Below are 22433 nucleotides of genomic sequence, written 5' to 3'. Positions count from 1 at the left end.
CGGAAGCTTGGTCTAATAACATCCTCTGCTGGCGGGAGAACATGGCGGCCGTGAGTTGAGCGGTCGTAGGCCGGCGCTGGTAGCTCCTCTGCTCCAGGATATATGCATAATGCTGTGTGTTAAGACGAGTCAGCTAGTTCTTTTTTTACCAATTACTTAAAAAAAAAAAAAAAAAAAAAAGCATTTTGGAATTTGTTCTATTACCTGAGGTGTTTTGAGGCGTGTTGAGATGAGCTGGGAGTCTCCGTCGGATCTCCCGCGCTGCTTCTGGGCTGCGTTCGAGTGGAGGAGAGGCCGGAGGCTTGTGGCGCGCGGGCTCCTACGCGGCGGTCGCTCCTGCGGCGGGAGTGCGGTGGGCAGCGTCAGCACAGGGAAGGCGGCTGCAGCCATTGTTCTCACGCTGGAGAAGGAAGAGGCAGCGAGAGGAGAGAAAGACGCTGTCGCCATTGCTGCGGAGGGAGGTGGACAAACTCCGACTGCCAGTGAAGAGGAGCACCAGGATTGTGAGGTATTGGGGTCCCGGGTTTCCATTAAACCTGGTAAATCCTCCCCACCGTACTGTTTGAGACAGGGGAGCCGGAGGGGGGAGTTTTGGAACAGTAAGGCATAGTGTATTGTCGTCGACCTCCTCCACACTATCTATACTTCCCCCCTGCCTAGTAGCAATTTACAGGTGGTAAAAGAGAAGGCAATAGAGAAAGCTTCCAAGGCTAAAAAAATTAAAAAAAATAAAACAGCTAAAAGGGGCAGGAAGCGGTGGGCAGCCCAAGATACGGAGACTCAAGAACCTAATGTTCAGGAGAATTTTGAGGGGAAAAAAAGAGATAAATTAAACACTTGTGGACAAAAAAAAACTTTCTAATTAAAGGTTTTGAGGGGGGCATTGGGGAGAATTCTCGGGAATATAAAGGAAAGGACACTAAGACCTCAAGGAAGAGAGGTATACCGGGAGATGCCAAAATTAAAATAACGCCTTCATTAAGGTCGTATTTTAGAGTTCTCCCCCAAGTGTTGGATGTGGTTAAACAGGGGGAAGCTTTAAGAGAGGTTTCCGAGTTGGCAGGGTCAGTAAAGCAGTCTTCTTCGTCTAGCATGGATATAGATTCCTCCCTGCTTTTGACCGTGACCTCTGCCCCCATGCTTGACCTTTGCCCAATTCTTGCTACTCTCTTGACCCCTCTTCGGATCTCCTTGGATTAGCAGCGCAGCAAGTTAAGCCATCAGCCAATCAATCTAATCCATTAAAGGATTTTGAAAATCTGGCTATTCTGGAGAATAGTACGTCGGCTACATGCATAGGAGATAGTGGGGGGTCTGATATAAGGGCAATGGTAGCAGTGGGAGTAGTGGAAGGATGTAGTTGCCCTTTGGAAAATCTGTTCTTCACAATGGCCTCAGATATCAAAAAAGGGTACGCTGTTTCAGAATCTAACCAAGGGGAGATTCGTCTTTTTTGTGAATCCCTAGAGAAACAAGCATTGGCACAGCCAATAGGTCTCACCTTTAGGACCTTATAAGTGTTTAGCCATGCAACATTTGCATAACTAAATACTTATAAGGTCCCAAAAGTGAGACCTATTGGCTATGCCAAGCGGCCACGAAAGTGATCGCGATCAAACATCAAAGCGAAAGTACAAGTAATCGCGGTGCGCGCGCTTGCGCACATGCATTGTAGGTCTAGGCTGGCCTGGTAGCACTTTTTGGAGCCCTCTCAAAAAGTCTCGCCAGACCAGCGCATGCGCTGGGTCAGGCGAGACCTAAAAACTGGATAACTTGAGCTCAAGGACAGTGGCCTTAGAGTGCGCCATGGAAGTCTTTAAGGACGATCTGGGATGTGTTAAAGTAGATATCTCCACACTTAAAAAAGAAGCCGCCCTCCAAGATAAGAGTTGAATTCTTAGAGGACAACTCAAGACGCAACAATTTGCGAATTTTTAATATTCTAGAAGGGAAAGAGGGTGATGACCTTAAGTCTTTCGTCGTGACCCTCATTAAAGATACGATACAAATTGAAGAATCCGAGGACGAATTAAAGAAGGACATTCAACGATTTCATAGGGATCCTTTCAGAAGACATCCTAATCGGATAAAACCTAGGAAAATTCTAATTAACTGTTTGACCTTCTCTCTGAAAGAGAAAATATTAACAGCAGCTCTTAAATTGAAGACCTTAAAATCAAGACACTCTTCTTTTTCCTTTGAAATAAGGTCAGACCTCTCACGTACTACTTTGGATAGACAGTGGGAGTTAGGTAAAAGAATGGAGGATTTTAAGAGACTGGGGGCAACTGTTCAACTAAAGTTTCCTGCACAGTAAAAATTATGTTTAATAATAAAATGTATTTTGCAAAATCAGTGCAGGAAGCAGAGGAGCTCCTAGAGAATCTAAAATAACCTTCTCAGCATCCCCTTGTACGGTAAACAAAACTCCCCAAAAAAAAAAATATATATAGTAATTTGTTTACACTTACAGGGTTTTTTTTTTTTTTTTTTCTAAAGCGGATTACAAGACATGAATCTATATATACAGCTCTAGAAATAGTTAAAAAGTTAAACTGGAGTAGTTTAGAGCATACCGGCCGGTAAAATCTAGACTTGTCCAGGTAAATGGGGGTAGGGTTCTCCAGGGAAGAGTGGGTGGGTGTTAGGGGCGGGAAAGGGGGGGCACGGGTGTGGGGGCAGGGGGTAAAAAAGAAAAAACTCATTCGCCTTGCATCTCAGCTGAGGTCCATTTTTTTCTATTTTTAGTTTGGCATCGGAACTCTGCCGGACGGGGTAAAGTTAAGACTCAATCCTTTAATGCCCCATGAGGACATTACAGTGTTTATCGTGGAATGTGAACGGTCTGCGAGTTAAAAGCAGGAGGGAGAAAATTTTCCAGTATTTAAGAGATTCACCTGCACAGATAATCATTTTACAAGAAACCCACCTTTCAAAAAAAGAGATTAGTGAGTTCTGTGGGAAGCTTAGGTGGGTGGAGCATTGTGCCTCCTCATGCCAGACAGTTAACATCAGAGGTGTGGCTATCTTAATAAAAAAACAAGTGAATGCGACCCTTCAGGAAGTCAGAACAGACACAAGCAGCAGGTGGGTAGTTAAGATCTCTGTGGAAAATATACTTATCACAGTAGTAGGGTATTATGGCCCTAACCATGATGACCCCTCTACATTAAAAACTATTTTTGCAAATCTCCTGGAGTTTCCTGATACAATCATTCTCGCAGGAGATTTCAATATAGTGTTGAATCCTAATTTGGATAAATCGCCAAAAAGTAGGGCCAATATTCCTTCCAAATCCAGGGCATATTTGAAAATAATGATGAAGCAATATGCCATATGTGATATATGGAGGGAGAGATCTGGCTCTCAGTTGGGAGTATCATTTTACAACAAAAAATATAGTCATAAATCGCGAATTGATTATGTTTTAATTAGTAATGACTTACGAGGTAATATAAAGAAGATTGATTATCTGACTCCCCATCTATTGGACCATGCGGCAGTTTGGTTAAAGTTAGATTTGGTGGGGAAAGAACAGCAGAAGGTGGACCTTTGACCGTACTCTCCTTTTAGATGATGCCGTAACTGGATATTTACTGCAGGAGACAACATCCTTTTTGGATATTAATATAGGTTTGGCAGACATTATGGTTGTTTGGGATGCCCTGAAGTCTTTTTTGAGAGGCCTAATTACAAATAAAACTGCTTATAAGAATAGACAATATAGGGAGGAGATCGCATCCATTGAGCGCCAAATGAAGATGCAGGAGGTGAAGATTAATAAAGTAATGGACCAGGAACAAGAACTCCGTCAGACATTAGTGGCAGATCTGGAATTCTCAAAAACTTTACTGGATAATATAATTCAGACCAGGATTGCCAATAGGTGGGAGGTGAGCAAGCTCACCCACTTTGAATATGGAGAAGGGGCTGGGAGATTATTGGCCTGGAAGGCCAAATCGGATAGAGTCCGAAATCATATTAAACAAATAGAGAATGTACACACTAGATCGTTAGTAAGCAGGGAAGATGAAATAGGTGAAGCCTTCCATGCTTATTTTGAATAGTTGTATGATGAGGAAATCTATCCAGATAGAACGTCCATTCAATATTGGTTAAAATCAATTCAGCTAACTACATTAGGAGTAACTCAACGTGACAACTTAGAGGCTGAAATAACGCATCAAGAAGTTAGGAAGGCACTCTCAGAATGTATAAAGGGTAAAGCGGCTGGGCCAGATGGCCTTCCCGCTGAACTCTATAAAAAACTGGGGGATGCAATAATTCCGGTCATGTCTGAGGTTTTCAATAAAATTCTAATGGACGGAGTTCAACCACCCACCACATGGAGAGAAGCAAATATTACCTTAATTTTGTGAACTGATAAACCCCCTACAAAATGAGGGTCATATAGACCCATTTCCTTTTTAAATTCAGATTACAAGGTATTTTCAAACATATTGGCAGATAGACTGGGGGCAGTAGTGGGGGATCTATTGCACATTGACCAAAAGGGTTTTGTAAAAGGTAGGAACCATTCGACCTTACTCAGGATTTCATTGGTGCAATAGATTTTGCATCTAATTTTTCTCTCCCCTTGGCGGCAATGACACTAGACACAACCAAGGCTTTTGACAGAGTCAACTGGCAATATCTCACGGCAGTTCTTGAGAAGTTCAATCTTGGGCCAAGATTTTGTCAAACTATTCGCCTCATATATAGCGAGCCTTCAGCAAGGTTGGTGGTAAATGGTAGAGTGACTAGGTCCTTTAAAATCAAAAGAGGAACTAGACAGGGCTGCCCCCTCTCCCCACTTCTTTTTGATCTGTATATAGAGCCGTTTACTCAGCGTCTTAGAGACGAGGCAGCTATCTCATCATTTAAGAGCGGTTCATGGGAGAGGAAGGTAGCCCTGTATGCTGACGATATTCTTGTGCTTTCCTCTGATTTGGAATCTTCTTTCCCCCAGGTCATTAATCTAGCGTGAGATTTCGGTCATGTCTCGGGTTATGAGATCAATGCAGATAAAACGGAGATAATGACCTGGAATCTGCCTGAGTCCCGATACCAAACCAAAATCGAGTTGCGCTACATGGGAGTTAAAATAGTCCCAGAGATAGATTAGATAGCTAAAGCAAACTTTGGGAATATCTTAAAAGAGAGTCAAAAACTTATGAAATGTTGGGTTCATCTTCCATTATCCATCTTGGGAAGAGTGAATCTGATAAAAATGATAATCTTACCCAAAGTAACCTTTTTGTTTAATACTATTCCACTCAACTTTGAGAAATCGTTGATAGATAAGTTCCAGCAAGCTATCAATGGGTTTGTGTGGGCCTATAAATCCACTAGAATATCGTGGACAAAATTAAGACAGAGAAGGGAGAAAGGAGGTCTCACTCTTCCTGATATACAGTATTATGCTTGGGCCTTTCAGCTTGTGCACTCTAGAATGCTGCTAAAATCCCCATACTCTTCAGGGAGAGGCAAAATGTTGCTATGCTACAACAATCGGGGCTTCCATATAAAGGCTTTCTATTCAAATATGGGGACAACATTTTTTTTAAGAAGGTTAGACTGAAAGTCCTAAGTGGCACAGCTCAGAATTGGGCCAGGATTAAAAACCTTACGGGCCTTGAATACTACTCAAGGCTAGCTCCTATGTGGGATAGCCCAGGAACTCCTAACTGTCTTAAAGATTTGTTGGAACACTTTTACCTTGGGCGTAATTAAATGATAAACTGGTGGACGGTATGTCTAGATTTAAATATTTGCAGCTAAAAAGCTGGTCCCAGGATCTAAAAAATCCGATAGGGTTGGGGAACCCTTTTGAAGAACATCTGGTTAATAGACTAGCAGGAAAGAAGGAGATCTTGTTCTTCTATTGGGCAATTGAAGACGCTATCGATGGTGATTTTGAGTTAGCCGGAGAGTTGTGGGGAGAATTCTTCACAAGGATAGACCTGGTGGACTTGTGGCAAAGTTCTTATGACACTCTTTTTTCAGTTGTTAAACCACTACTTCACCACGCATACAGCCTCTCTCTCCCCTGGAAGGCTCACTAAAATGTCCAATGCCCTGCCTGCTAGATGTAAAAAATGTAATCTGGAGAGTGTCCCGGATGTACATATGTTTTGGGAGTGCTCATCTCTTTCTGTTTTTTGGGAGGGAGTTGGAGACTCCTTAACATCTATTTTGGGCCATCCAATACAGATTTCTCTTAAGCTTATTATTTTTGGTATATTAGGTAATATCACTGGCTGCAATAGAGGCTTTTTGTTTTGTGCTATATTATTGGCCCAAACAGGAAATATGTAAGAGATGGGTTGAGCCTACACCCCCCACACACTCAGACTGGCTATCCGCCCTGTACAAAACATCAAAAACAGACCTGGCCAGATTGAAGAACTCTAAGAAAAGAATTATTTGGGACTGCCTGTTGAATTGGACTTCGGTTTGATTTTTTTTTTTTTACAATTTACCACCATCTTTTGTCCTATGATCTTTTGTCCTATGATTAAGCCTCAGGGAAGCTCTCAGACTATGCTGGCCTGTGCTATTACCCTAGGGGCCCTAGCTTTCGATCAATGGTAGGCCACCAGCATCAGTCGTCGGTTTTAAGAAACTTGTAGAGAGCACGATCACCCTCTCAATAACAACGGGAGGTCAGTAACTCAGAGGAAGTCGGTATGCCACTGGTAGGTGGGGGACACAAAAAAAAAAGGGTGCGAAGGTTTACCCTAAGGCCTATTTCTCTTGACAGAGTAACAGTGGCGACCTTCTGATTTCAAGTTAGCTGGGGTCGGAGGCGAATGAGGAGAAAAAAAAAAAAATGTGATGATATGTGCCCGGGGGGGGGGGGAGGGGGGGGGGTGGAAATCACTGGAGAGGGAGAGGAGCTTTCATTATTTAGGAGTTAAGATAACAGAGAGCTTGAAGTGGAAATACCAGCTTAGGAAAAGCACGTTATTACTTGAGCATAGAGCAAATGCTATTAGAAGGTTGCATAGACAAACAAGCACTCGTGCAGTTTCGCTGGCCTTAGAAGTTTACCGCCGCAAGGCGCAAGGGGCTGCTCTATATGGAGCTGAGATATGGGGATGTGCTGATGTCTCCTTACTTACTGTTACAGAAAATAGATTTGTTAGAAGGTTGGTCTCTGTTCCAAGCAGCACACCGCTAATTCCCCTGTTCTTTGATTTAGGACTCAAAAGAATTGCAGACCTGGGCGCTCTTAGGCCACTTGTCTACTGGGTTCGACTATGGGTCACCCCTGAGCTAAGGGAATTTAGAGCTTATCTTGTTGAAGTGCTCACTATTAGATGTACCAAGTCGATACCCTGGGTTAAACACGTTTCTGACTGGTTAAATAAGTTGGAATTGATAAGATTATAGACCAAAAATGTGCATAATCGATCTTAACATCATATCCTATACCCAAGATAGTTATTCAAATAACCAGCTAGTAGACACATTGACAAATAGATTCCTAGACATCAAACCGTTTTCTCACTGCGAGGAATTTTTTTATTTTGTTTCCTCTCCTTTAGCTAAAAGCCTTTATATTCGCTTTCGACTGGCACTTTACCCTTGAGATATTTAACTAACAAATGGCATAAGGTCCCAAGCCCTAGTATTTGTCCACCGTGTGGCTTGGAAGATGGGGATGAGGTACACATATTATTTTTTTGTCCCAACTATCTTGGCTCACACCGGAAATGGATGATCCCTTTATGTCTCAACTTTAAGTTGATTAAATATTTAGTGGCTTTTAGAATTTTAAAAAGTGACACCACCTCTGTTATTGTCATTGCTGTGAGCACATTTTTTCCAGGCAGTCTGGCACAAACGTAGCAGGATACTGAATTTGACTCCTGGTGCCTAGACCAAATCTCCTTTTAACCACTGTTTGATTTTAATAATGTCTATTTTATACACAAAGAAGAAAGACAAATTGTATGTGTTTGCTCGAATTGCACATAGCCTTGCCTGACCTCGGCTTTTGTTTTGCACGCTAGTATTAATGGAAGGGAAGGAATTTTGAATAGTATCCATTTCTTTAACAAAAATGAACTTTGCTGAAAGATATTTTAAAATGCATTCTGATGTATTTATTGCAACGTTTTGTGTATGTATACTTTGATGGTATTTGGCTACCGAATAAAGTTTATTACTACTACTATTTTTTCTTTTTATGAACTTTGAATTGCACCTTACTTTGTTATTATTTTAATGGGCTGTCCAGTGTAGATGTTAAAAAATACAACCGTCCTCTCTTCCCAGGCCAGAATCTCAAACAATCACCAACAATAGGCATTCCAGAATGTTCCTTAGATTGATGAGGTCTGCCTAGGTTTACAGATATATTATGATATAATTCGCGTAAGGGTTCCTTTAACTCCACTTCTTTTTTAGTTATTGATCGGAGCATCATTCCTCCTGACATCTTCCTCAGAGTAACACATGATCACAGGCCATGCTACTGAGGTCTGAGAGAAGGATCATTTTCAGGGACCTTTTGTTTGACTCTTTCTAGCTAAGGTTGCAGTGGGAGCTTAGAGTCAACACTTACAAAGCTTTACAGAGTTTCCTCCTCGATCTACGAGAAGGTTTGCTTGCATTAATCATACCCCACATGTTGCTGAAAAATGCCTGGGGGAAAAAACAGTTGCAGCTTCAGAATTTTACAAAATAGATTACTGCCTGGAATATATACAAGGAAGGTGATCCAATTTAATAATATCTAATCTTGACATTACTGTGCTCCACGTCCGACTTGAGGCACCAATTATATCATGTTTCCCCAATAAGGTAAAATGGTTTGTTTGTAGATCAAAGCCTGAAATATAATTAAACAAATCCAAACCTAAATTCAAGGAGCTGTAGTTAGCGCAAATGAAAAACAACAAAAGCAATGTAACTAGATTTGTCAGTACTAAGGCTACGTTGTGGAGTTTAAATACTAAGGAGCAAGGAAAACGAGGATAGAGAGTGTTTCCACCGTCAAGCCTTAGAAAAATCTGGTTTTCAATGGAGGAACACAATCAGATGAGGAGCAAAAAGATTTCTCCGTCCCAAAAAACTTATCATTGGTGAAAACAATGATTTCACAAAATGAGCAATAGACAGCTCAAACTAAACAATCATTTTACAGACTGAATAGGTCTCAAATCCGTGCAATTCCCAAACAGAGAGTTCCATTTCAGGAGATTTGGATGGCAACCTTGCAATCGCTCCTACTGCTGAGGAACGCACCTTTTTAGCACCACTGACTGTTAGTGATGGAGGGACCAAAGCAAGGCTTTGTATGCAAGACAACATTTCCTTCGACTTGCCATTCACAGAAAGTTGGACCCCTGTACATGCAAACACCTGTATGAAGAGCTGCAAAACTACTCTGATGGGGTCGGAGAGCCATTGTCAGTGTTAGCAATAAGATCAATACAATAGCTGAAAAGTTAGCCCAAATTTAATAGTTAGACAGGGTTTTCAAGAGTGCTTGAGGTGTAGAAATCCAAGCAATAGATCTGTAACTCCCGAAGAACTACCACATTTAAAACAAGGAACCAACAAGGTGTCAGATGAAGCGAAGCTCAAGTGACAAACTGGAACCTGAGCTAAGCCACTAAAAGTCTCAAGCATTTGTTTTTCTCTCTTTTGCCTCACTGCAGTAAGAGAAACAGCGGGTCCAATATCGTGGAGCCCCTGAGGCGATCACCTGACGATTCTGCTTTGCGAGCTTTTTAACTGATAACGAGAGAAATCAATAAAAACAGTGCCTACGTGAGGTGGTGAGTGCAGGCCAAAGACAGTAAAGCATAAGTAATGCAGCAAGGGCACCGCAAATGCAGACATCCAAAGTAGGTCACAAGTAGAGAGGCCAGCGTAGGTCATGAGTCGTCAAGTCAATGCAGGGCTCCAGAGGGGAAGCTAGAGCAATCTGCTAGAAAGGCAGCCGCAGCTGGATGCAGGCAGGGCCGTCAGCACTGTAAAAGGCCTTCTGGACCTCGTGCGTAGGCCTATAATTGAAATGCGCCAAAATGACTCGTACACCACTCTCACTTGCAGTATGAGCTGGAAGGTCTCGAGTGACCCCGGACCATTTAATTAAGCTCTCTGGCCATGTCTGGCCAGAGAGTGATACATTGTCAGTGTGTTCCTCTTCTAGGCCAGATTCCTGGTCCCACCTCTGCGGGACTCGGGCCATTACATCCCTCCCCAACTTAGTGTTCAAACGAAATAAACAGCTTAACAGATAAAGTCTTTGAGCCTCTGATTGGGAGGTGGATATGGTCTCAGGTTGTACTTCAGCTGACTGGACCGCTGGCGCGGGGTTTAACTTTGCAGTGATGGTGTGACCAGATCTGTGCTTGTGTCAGCATTCACATCCATTGGCCGAGAAGAATTTGCGGAGCTTTGTTCTCCTGTGTGGAAGGACGGCGTTTCATCAGCAGGCTCTCCCTCACCTCTGACGTGACTAGGCTCAGCTTCTTCTTGATCAGATCGTGGTACTCTCTTGAATCAGGAAACGTTCATGGTTATTACATCCGTGCCTCGTTGGGTAGTAACAGCAGTTCCATTCGCCCTCAGGACAGTCCACAACCCGGGTTCATAGGCTGTGCTGAACTTTCCCCTACTGCCTCGGTTTCGAATCAGTACCGAACTCCCTGGTAATAAGATCCGAGTCTTGGCTCGCCATCATCGACTGGCTTGATCATTGTTCCTCATTTGACTAACTTGAGTGTCACAGGGTTCATATGGCTCTGGGGACCAGGTCTCAGCTACAGGAATAGTGTCCATCTGGTACCCAGCAAGCATTAGGGACCAAGGAGATCCGAGTTGTGCAGTGTGGGGTACTGCTGTATTTTCGCAGGAACCGTTGCAATGCTGATGCAGGCTCTGCCTGTTCCGCCACTGCAATCCATAGTATTTTGTTTACTGTTCGCATGAAGCGCTCGACTTCACTGTTGGCTTGCAGCCATTGTGGGGTGATTAGATGATGGCGCATTCCCAGTGACGTGAGCATTTCTTTGAACTCTCCTCCTTGAAATGAAGGGCTGTTGTCGGTCTTCAACTCATGGGGTAAGCCGAAGAGGGAAAATGTTTTCTAAAGAACAGGGTGTTGATGTACAAAAGCAGTTGACGCGCTTACTTCCATTATTGGGTACATGGAATAGCTATCAATGAGCACGGGGGTCACTCTTTCGTCAGGAAAACTCACAAAGTCTAGGCTGACCCTCAACCAGGGTGCGGTGGCCAGTGCTTCGATTACTACAGGAGCGGGGACTCCTGGCTGCTTGTAATTTGGCAAGGTCGACAGTTTCCGACTAGGGTATCTACGGCCACCTCTTGCCAGGGAACCACACTTTCTCTCATGCACAATTTCATGCTCCTTGTCCCTGGATGTCCTTCATAGTCAAGGACCATCGCTCTCTCTTGGAGGCTCTCAGGAATCATGATACGGGATCCCCTCAGCACCAGGCCTTCTATTGTGTCGCTTAGCTCGTCTCGCACTCTCCACAGTTTCCCTAGGCGTTCTCTTTCCTGCCCATTCCACTTGCTGGTGTCACGCAGAAAATCCTCCCAAGAACCCTTTTGCAGAGAGGCCATCACTTTGTTTAGAACTGGGTCATGTTTGGTGGTGCTTTAATTTCTTCGATGGTGAGAGCCCGGGGACATGCCCATTGTGAGATAATGTCGACATACTCCTCTGTCATCGCGTCGTGACTACTGTCTTCTTGCCCCCGATTGGGTGGGTGTCGTGAGAGAAAATCAGCAGGATTTTTCTTGCCGGGGCGATACAATTACATTACCAGATGGAAATGGTGTATCGCCCACAGTTCGATCCTCGGTGGGGGATGAAGAGTTGTGACTTTGAATAACGGGATTAGTGGCTGGTGGTCGGTTACGACTCTAAATGGGTGACCTCTTATGTATAGGTGAAAATGGTTGCAGGCCCATTTAATCGCTAGCACTCCCCATTTGATTTGGGAGTAGCGTGCTTCGGTCAGCGTGAGGGCTTTACTTGCAAAGGCGAGGGACGATCCTTTGCCTGGTTCGGTTTCCTGGGTTACAAGCCCTCTGAGACCTACCGGCTGGCATCCACTAGGAGTTCTGTCATTCGGGTGGCGTCGAAATACGCCATGGTGGTCTTCCCTAATAAATCTTCTTTTACCTTTTGGAATGCTATGTCTTCTTCTTTTCCCCATTTCCAGGCAGAGTCCTTTTTTGTGAGGGCTCGCAGTGGCTCACCTATGGTCGTGAGGTTGGGAATGAACTGCCCGCAGTATGTGGCCAATCCGAGAAAGCTTTGTACTTTCGATGCCGTGGTTGGGGCCGGTGCTTGTTGTATGGCAGAGGACTTTCGGGGGTCAACCCAGGTTGCCATCCTGGATGAACACGTACCCAAATAATTAGATTGCGTTCTGAAAAAAGGACCATTTTTCCTTGTGGAGAGTTACCCTGTAGTTATAGAGTCGCTGCAGCGTCGCTCGAAAATGGTGGTGGTGTTCTTCAATGGTTGCCAAGTGTATTAATAGGTCATCACTGACATTTAATACTCCGTGGAGACCTGACAGCATTTCTCGTACCGCATTTTGGAAGATTTTGGCCGCGGTCGAGAATGTTAAAAACGTATCCGCTCTCCTCAGCTAGCTTCAGCTGGTGATAGCCCACGTTAAGGTATAATTTGGAGAAGCATTGAGGTCCGCTATGATGTCGTCCACTGTTGGTAAGATGTGCCTTTCCCGTTTGATTGCCTGGTTGGGTAGGCGCATATCGATACAAAGTCTTATCTTTCCGAGTTGTTTCTGCTTCTGGGCTATTGCCATGGGCGAAACTCACGGGGCTGGCCCTGTGACCTTCTCGATCACACCCTCTTGTTCCAGACTGTGCAGTTCTTGTTCGACCAGTGGCCCTAGATGAAACGGTATGCCGCGGTGGCGTAGTGATTCTGGTTTTACGGCTTTGTCTATATGCAGCTTGATGGGCGGTCTCTTATTGCTCCCTAGTCCTCTGAACAGCTGAGGGAACAGCTCTAGGATCTCTGTTTGCAAGGCTTTGACCGCTCTGGCGAATGCGACGAGGCCTAGATCTTCTGCCGTATGACTTCCTACCAGAGTGTCAGCTTCTCTGTCCACTATGTGATCTCTTGGCCGTCTGATCTCACTGGTACCGTGAACTTGCCTTTCAGAGGTTGGGGTGTTTGGCTTCCATAGGTGAGGATCTTGACATGTGACGGGGTCAATAGGGGCTTTGGCTGGAGCTGTTTGTACTGCTGACTCCTCGTGATGTTTACAGATGCTCCTTTATCAATCAGCGCTCTGACTTGGGACCCTGCAAAGTCTATGACACACATGGGTTGTGGGCTTTTCCGCTGTTTCAGGTCGCTGGCAAATGAGAGTAGGTAACATTCGCCTTCATCTGTTGACGAGTCTTCCAGGTGATGACGTTGTAAGGATAGGGCCCTGGTTGCCTTCCCATTTTCAAGCTCCTCGAGGGCTAGTTACCTCACTGCCTTCGAGGCCGGTCTTCTCCCGTGTGCACCTTTATTTCTCAGGCCACCTCTGCACGCAACAGCAAAGTGGTTTGGGTGCCACATTTCAAGCACGTCCGCGCTTAAGCTGGGCATTCTTCTTGAGGGTGTTCTTCTCTTCCGCACTATCACCACCGCGACCCTGATGTGCACTTTCCTGGCTATCTTCCTCGGTTTCCCCTACTCAGAGTACGGAGTGCATCAGCACGTTCCATTTTGTTGTTGCCGACTTGTCTGGTTGTTGGGCGATGGCCATGTCAATCTCTGTCGCTCTTCCGTCTGACAGGTCGTGTGATCTCGCCATGATTAGAATTTCCTCCAGAGAGATTCCGGGCTGACAGAGGATGAGGGTTCGAAGTGTCTTATTGCGGCATCCTTGTACGACTTGTGCCCTCACTTCTTTATTCTGGTCGTCGACGGTGCAGCAGCGTGTGTGTGTCCTTGTGGCAGGGTCTCTAGCAGCAGACGAGGCGATAGGCGGGCCCAGGGTCAGTGAGTAGACCGACGCGTGCCTGGGAGCTGCTCTGGGCGGGGCTGTGTTGTCTTCTCCGGCCTGCGGCAACTTGCGCCCTGCTAGGGCGCAAAGCACGCGTGTGCGCATATGCGGAAAACAGTGTGTGCAGGGTCGCCATACCTGTTGGAGCACACCGGCTCAGATAACGGGTTACATGGGTGCCGGTGCCTCAGTCCGCCACCCAGAATGGCCAGCAGCGTGTTTGTTCATGCAGCAGATGTCAGGGTCCACTGCAGCGGCAGGCCGCTCTGGCAGACTGAGTTAGGTAGGATTGCTGGCTTGTGCAGATGTCGTTGCAGGCTCCAGGCAGTTGGGTAGCTAGTGCGGGGGCTCCGATGGGTTGACGGGGTGTTAGGCAACAACTACCCTCATCACCAGTGTAACAGGTCTTCCGGACCTCGTGCGTAAGCCTATGATTGCGCTGCGCCAAAATGACTGGTACACAACGCTCACTTGCAGTATGAGACGGCCCATTTATATAAGCTCTCTTGCCATGCCTGGCTAGAGAGTGATACATTCTCAGTGTGTTCCTCTTCCAGGCCAGATTGCGGGTCCCGCCTCCGTGGGACTCGGGTCATTACAAGCACAGGGAACTAGTGGGCCAGCAATCACAGGTTACAGGCGGAGCAGCAAGTAGAGAGCAGCGGGCATAGCAGGACCACAACCATGTGAATGGACACAAGCACAAATGAAGAAAGTTGGATCTGGTCCTTACACAGGCTCGGGAGGAGTACAGGCCACAATCAGTTCAAGAGGGAGTAGGCTTCAACCAGGAGAGAGGGTACAAGCAAGTCAAAAGGATCAGGGTACAAGATGGGCCGCCATAGCGCCTTGGAGGGATAGTGAACAGGCCAGACTAGCCAGCTGCATACAAACAAATAAAAAATAACTTGGAATAGTAAGATGTCAGCTGAAGGTTCTCGTGTGCATTCCCTTTATAGGCAGTACGTAGGGCTGCCAATAAGCGATGAATAGCGCCCAGAAACGTCTTCTGGAGTGAAAGCTGCACTAAACAAATGTTGTTAAATAATTAACTTAGTGCCCCCCCACCCATCCTGTATAATAGGGACATGGGCCAAGCTAACACATTGTACTTGTATCTAATCCACTGAGATGCGTAAAGCTTTCACAATGCACGTCTATCCTAAATACAGGGATGTGCACAGAGCACTCAGTGTACTTGTGTACTGCTCTACCCCCTACACAGCCTTAGTATCATTGAGATGTGCACTAATCTCACATAGTGCATGTATGCCCTACCCTGTCCCATGCACAACTATGTCTGCACCAAGACATGCACTGAACAATACTCTTGTATTCTGGCCTGCCCTATACAAAAGTATTCTAGCACTGGGATGTGCAGTAAGCTCTTCTGACCTGCCCAAAGCAATGCTATCCAAGCACTGAGACATCCATCAAGCACTCCTGATTTGCCTCATATGCAGCTACCACTAGTAGTTAAGGGTCCACAGATCTCTCACAATGCAACTCCATCCTTCTGTGGAACAACTCATATTTCTATACAGAGACACTGAAAAAAAACGCTCTTAGAGCTACAAAGCTCTCACAATACATTTGTCCTCCCTTGTGCCATGTACCTATATCTTATTATTGAAAAGAAAAACAGAGATGAATTTACTGTGAAAGAAGGGATACAAAAAAATAAGAAACATACAAAGAGAGCAAAAAGTGGCAAAGGGAATCACACAACTGTATATATAGAACATGGAAACTAAATGTAGAAAAATCACTGTAAAAATGACGTGATCGAAAACAAACAAACGAGTGGACAAGAAAGTCTTGACTTGAAACAAAAGCACTTGAAAAACAGATGGCTACCACAGATTACCATGAAATGCTGTGCATAAGGGAGACATGGATCAGGTAATGCAGAGTGGGTACAGTAGCTGAGGATTTGGATTTCGGAGACCAGTGAAGCTCAAACACTTTGCACATGAAGAAAGGCTTAATAAGGCGATAACAGATTTGAGTAGCTTTTACTATTTTCAAAACTTTTGTGTTCTCAATAGAGAATTAATGAGAATGCTTTCAAATTTGCCACCTCACTGCATGGCACTATTAGTTCCTTTTTTATAGGACAAGTGGCTTTCTGAAGCATCTAGTCCCCTATGCAAGTACGTATTTCAGAAAATTCCACACCCGTAAATTAACAATCATTTACTCATACATCTGCATAGCTCCAGCAATGCAACTGTGCAATGCACCACTGCCGCTTTATTGAGATAGCGACAGAGCTCCTAAAATGTAACTCCACGCCAAGCATAAACTGATAGATCAGCATTGAATCATCCACAGCGCTCTTGCAATGCAACACTTTTGATCTGAACCATCCACTTTCACATTCAATGTAGCTGTATCCTGAATTGAAATGTGTACTAGTTAGTATCTCAGAGCAAATGTCCTTATAATACTTCAAAAATATATTTTTCTCAATGAATTTTGATAGGGAACTGAAGCATGAAACTTGCCCTTGTGATGGCTCCGCTTGTTAATTCAGCTGTTACACAGCTCTTTCATGGATTTGAATATTAAACACAAACCTATTCTTTAATTCTTCCTAGGTCAACAAAAAGAGTTGGCTGATAATTAACTATAAAATGTGCAATGTATGTTTTCTAATATATCTGTCTATACAAGGTCACAAGTTTGTCTTAGTAGAATAGCTCAAATGTCTAATGCGCCGTCTATAGAGAGCTGTGTGAGTTCTCAATGTCAACCCCTATTAAGATAGCTGAGAAGGTGAAGTATTTGCTTCAAAGATGTGAGCAACCTGTAGTCTGCATGCTTCAAATCACAAATTGCAATTCAGGGTTTACTCGCAAGCTGGTGTGCTGTGCACGGCCTGCAGGACACGTGCTTCAAATCCATTAAGACAAAGTGGTTAATTGGCCTGCTGCAGAGATCTGCATGCATCCTGCAAGCTACAATGGCAGTTGGTGTTCCTGCTGCTGATATCTGTAAATGACCTGTCGACTACAAGTTTCAGTTAAAGCAACACCAGCACAACTATAGTTACAGCTATTACAATGCAGCCTGCATACCACAGGGTTTCATACCAGGGTGTTAAAAGTCAAGGATCAAAAACACGTGGACCAAAGTGGACACCTGATTGGATTACAGGATGATTGAACGAATTGAGAACAGTTCTAACAATGCCAAAGAAACGTTATCCATAGTGAAGGACTTCACCTCACCAGTGTGAGCTCCATGACCATCACTTCATCACCGGATCACTAAACACAGCTCTCCAACCACTTCAGTGACAAAATTAGCACTTCATAAAACTTCCCTCCCCAACAGAAACGCTCCACCCTCCAACCGGATGGGAAGGACACTATGGAAAATGCCATGACCTACTGATCCACTATCACCTTAATGCTCCATCCACGTGGGAGCACCACTAGACCCTTGTCCATATTTCGTCTTCTCCAAAGGGCTCAACCCCTTCAGCACTCCACTCACTCCAATACTCAACAACTTCCTTACCACTGTTACCTACGTTGATAACTGGAAATGCTACCATACTACCGCTTCTAAAGAATCCACCACAGACCTGAAGACTCTGGGTAACTGCAAACGGATATCCTTGCTTTCCAACCTGGTTAAAGTCTTGGAAAAACACATCAACAAATGACAAGCCAACCACATCTCCTACAAACACCTCCCAGATCCCTCTCAATCAGGATTCAGGCCCAGTCACAGCACTGAGACCACCTTCATCGCTGCCACCCAGCTGATCATGGATAACAGAGAAACAGTAGCACTCATCCTGCTTGACCACAAAGTCGCATTCGATGGAGTCTCCCACCCAATCCTCACATAACGCCTCCGTGAAACTGGCATACGCGGACATTCTCTCCGATGGATCAGCTCCTTCCTCACTGGGTGCAGCCAGTTGAATCAGCCTGGCCCTGAATACCTTTGCAGCTGCCATACTGATCTGCAGAGATCCCCAGGGATCCTCGCTTAGTCCTACACTGTTCAATATCTACATGACACAGCTCACTAACATCATCCATACCCACAGAATCACCATCATTTTGTATGCAGAGGACACCGCTTATCCTCTCCAATGACATCCACAATACCCGGACAAAGTTCGTCGCCTGCATGTCTGAAATCTCCCAACTGGATGAAGCTCAACTCCAACAAGACAAATGTGGTGCTCTTCGGAAAAGACACCACAGCCTGGAGTCTATCCGAACTAGGACTGACACCCATCCTGATCAACCAAGCCTGGAACCTAGCAATAGTGGTAGATAGTCAACTCTCAATGACCAGCCAATTAATAAGGCTGCCTCCTCTTGCTTTCACACCCTTAAGCTACTCGAAAACATTTTCGGAAGGATACCGCTCAACACCAAAGAATCGTTACACAAGCTGCTATCACCAGCAAGCTGGACGAAGGGAACACACTGTATATCGGCATCACCACTCATCTCACCATGAGACTCCAGGTCATTAAAAAAAAACACAGCAGCCAGACTCAAACTTCCATCCCACATGTCCTTACATCTCAAAATACTCCACAGTCTCCCAGTTCAAAAGCGTTCATTCTTTAGGTTTCTCAAATATGCAAAACCTTGTACAATCTAGGCCCCACTTACCTGAACAACCACACCAGCTTCCACTCCCCAACCAGAAACCTGAGCTTGGCTGGCCTTTACTCGCCCACTTATCTGAAGATACGATGCGGCATGTGTGCTTTCTCATACCTGGCTACTAAAGTCTGGAATAACCTCCCAGTGCACATCAGATTCACTAGCTCGGTATTCGAATTTCGTAATAATCTGAAAACCTGGATTTTCCAACAGGCCCCAGGTAGGCCTGCCCCTACTTATTGAGGCATCATGTTACCCTGCTTAATGATGGGCACGCTATAAAAATATGTACAGCATAACAACGTATTTGTTTCGTCCAGCAGTTGCACCATTGGTTGCATAACAAATGGTCAGAATATTTTGAGAGCATTCTAAAGTAATGTACATCTAGTTATCATGCATTATAAGGGCATTAGCATGCCGCTCTCATGCTGGTGATACTTTGTTTATTTACAAGCCTTCCCTACTCTGAGACGATAAGCCCCAAGGAATTATACTGGTGTTTCCAAGGAGCTCTGAGAATGGTGATGCTTTAGTTGTTCCTCTTCTCCAAATAATCATGCTGCTTAAGCAACGTGAGATAATGCTGAAATCTGAAAACTGAAAGGTCCAAACGGGATCCACGAAAATGTGAATATGAAAACAACTTTTTTTATAAAAACGATAATATAATAACTCAAGAAATGATTTGAGAACTGTAAAGTAATTAAAAAGAAAAAGAGGAGAGCAGAAAAAATAAATAACACCAGAGCCACAGTTTATGCAAATGTCACATGCATCGAAGAATTCACAATGTAATGGTTGCTCCATCATGTGAAAAAGGTGATAATAAACATGTTCATGCAAAGTGGCAAGTTGTTTGACATATACAATTAAAATACTGAAAATACGAGCTGCAGTCATGCAGGCAACTGCATACAGTTTATCTGTAATTGAGATCAGTGACCAATTCCATTTCCTTATGGTCGAGGTGTGAGTTTTAATCAGTTAGTTTCCTCCTTAAAGATATTGATTCAGTCCAGGCATATGTTAAAAAATTGTCACAGTTTCGACCCTGGGATTACACATGGTTGTTCAAAACCTTACTAACGGGTCTTTATCAAGACAGAGATGAGGGGCAACCTAAGGTAGCAACATCGATCTCCCTGTTAATGGGTGAACAATAAAATAAGAAGAAAGGTATGCGCCCTCGTCTCCTGAGTGTGACCGAGAAGAAGATACATTGTATCCGGAGAGCCCATTCTGGATATGCAAACAAGGGCTCCTACCCTTTATCTTTTGATTTGAACAAAGAGAACCTGCCCTACCTACAAGTTTGAGGAAATGTCTATTTCATTGATTGGTTGCCATACAAACATCTTGTAAAGAGATGACATTTTGGAACCTGTGGGACACTTGACCCCCCCGGGAGGCGATCCTGCGTGCCTGTTTCCGTATTTTATTCTTCACCAATTAATGGGGAGATTGATATTGTTATCGTAGGTTACCTCTCATCTATGTCCTGGTGAAGACCTGTTTGTTAGATTTTGAACAACCGTGTGTATTCCATGGGTCGAAACGTCGACTATGTTTTAACATATGCCTAGACTGAATCAATATCCCTGACGAGGAAACTAATTGATTAAAGTTCACCACGTCTACCATAAGGAAACATAATAAGTCACTGACCTGGAAATACAGAACGGCTGTATGCAGTAACCTGCAACTCACATTTTCAGTATTTTATTGTATATATATTTAACCACTTGTCACTTTGCACAAGCACATTTATTAACACCCTTTTCGCATGATGGAGCAATCATTACATTGTGAATTATGTGTTTATACTTAACTTCAATACTTGTGACATTATCCTAACCTGTGGCTCTGGTGTCATATTTTTTCTGCTCTCTTCTTTTTGATTACTTTAGTTTTCAAAACATTTAAGAGTTTTTGTATTGTCAGTTTTCTGAAAAATGTTTTCACTTTCAAATAATTTTCGTGGTTTCCATTTAAACCTTTTAGTTTTATCTATCAAACTGCACCCAGGTTCTACGGTATTTTGGGTTACCCCATTAGTTTGTAATGGAAATTGGATTACTGGCAACAAAACTTATGTATACTGATCCAAGCAATGTGGCATTCTAATAAAGTGATTAAAAGAAAACAAAATAGCATCTCATGCTTTCATTAAATTGATAAATAGTTTTTAAAGAAATATTTTTCCAAACATGTTATCATACTGCGGGGAAGGAAGCATACAGTGAGTGGCAGGGCAGTTAGTGGAATATGTGGCTATAGGTTATCACTGAAAAATCAAGCCAGGCTCGAGCCTGAAGTTGGCTCTGATTCAGCTCAAGGTCCTGTTGGAACCTAAAGCGCAGCTCAAGCCAAGCTTCCATGTGAATTCTGCTTGCCTCCCTCCCTCTACCAAGGAGCAGCGTTACGGCCTGAGATGTAGAGCGTTAAAACTGGGGAACCAGAGCCCAGATTCATCAAGGGATTCTGTTGCCCTCTACTAGGCCATGCAGAGCCACCTCGCATGGCTCTCCATGGCATAGTAAATCTGGAGTAAGGCAGTGCGTGGGGAAGGCGTTCCATCGGTAGAGTGTGGGTGCTTTTTTTCCCCACACATCCACCCATGGTTTTTGGTGCATTTGCAGATTTACTAATACTAGTAATCCTGGGAAAGTGTCAAAATGCTATGCCTTCCTAGGTGAAGCGTAACGAGGAGAAATAGTTTTATTTCTCAATGTTATTTCCTCCTTCTCCATGTGCTATATTCTGCTGCACAAATAGAAAGAGGAAAATGGCGCATGTCAGCCACAAGTGCACCAGCACGTAGAGAGCGAGCAGGAATGCACCGTATTTTAGTAGATATGACAAATTCCTGCTCTCTCCATTTGACGTAGCGCAGCATGTTGCCTTGCCATGTTGCGCCAAATCTTTGTAAATTTGGGCCCAGATCTGAATCAGCTCAACAGGCTGTGATTCTGGGCAAATACCTTCATTTTCCTGTGCCTATAAACAAGTGAATGTGACCTAGTGTAATGTAACTGGTGCTCGTGTAAAGCTTTGGGTAGAGTTCGCAGATAAGAAAAATGAATAAAGAGGCAAAAACAAAGCCTTGACATGAGGAAAAAACACATAGATACCCATTTACTGCCTGATTTGAGCAAAGTGAATTCTGGTTAAAGCCCTGCTTCCCCACTTAAATTGTGTGATTTTAGTCAAATATTTTATTTCACCATAACTCTTTATTACAGCCTGTGAAATCGCTTTCAAATATGTGAGTTCAGAGTACCAGAAAAAACAAAAACCTAATGCATTCAATGTAATAGACTATAATGTTGCTCTATAATAATCTAGGCCACATATCGGGTTTAAATGTCTTGTCTCTTAGTTCACTAATGGCACATATTTAAAAACTATCACTTTTAAAAAAGTTCTTCTCAGTGCACTGTTATAATGTGAAGCATTAGTGTCAAATCTTCCACATGTTAAATACACTTTTTTGAATTTTGAAGAGACTATCTTATTTTGCCTGATGTCGGTTACATAATTTACATACATTTTCAGGGCTGTTCTCGTGTATGGGCTCTAAGAGCCGAGCTAGGCCCTGGGCTCGGATTTCCCTGTTAAATTTTTGGTCTCCCACCTCTATATATGCCCCCAATCCTCCTCACCTTACTTTGTAGAGGGCCCTCTAATGTTTCATTATGTCACTGGGCCAAAGAGCACAGTACCCAAATCAGGTACCGAAGATACGGTGGAGAAACGCGGA

General features: G+C 44.0%; 1 protein-coding gene and 1 long non-coding RNA gene across 3 annotated transcripts in view; one reads left to right on the top strand and one right to left on the bottom strand.

Moving 5' to 3' along the window:
• LOC146799103 (uncharacterized) overlaps positions 1 to 22433 on the top strand; it is a 109364-nt gene that overhangs the window by 72901 nt on the left and 14030 nt on the right. The gene's annotated exons all lie outside the window — the stretch shown is intronic.
• The window catches only part of TRIP11 (thyroid hormone receptor interactor 11), a 417310-nt gene that overhangs the window by 392222 nt on the left and 2655 nt on the right, over positions 1 to 22433 (bottom strand). The gene's annotated exons all lie outside the window — the stretch shown is intronic.

The sequence above is a fragment of the Triturus cristatus genome, chromosome 9 (genome assembly GCF_964204655.1).
Source record: "Triturus cristatus chromosome 9, aTriCri1.1, whole genome shotgun sequence".
In the NCBI taxonomy this organism is placed as follows: Eukaryota; Metazoa; Chordata; class Amphibia; order Caudata; family Salamandridae; genus Triturus; species Triturus cristatus.
This window is presented reverse-complemented; position numbering and strand designations above follow the sequence as displayed.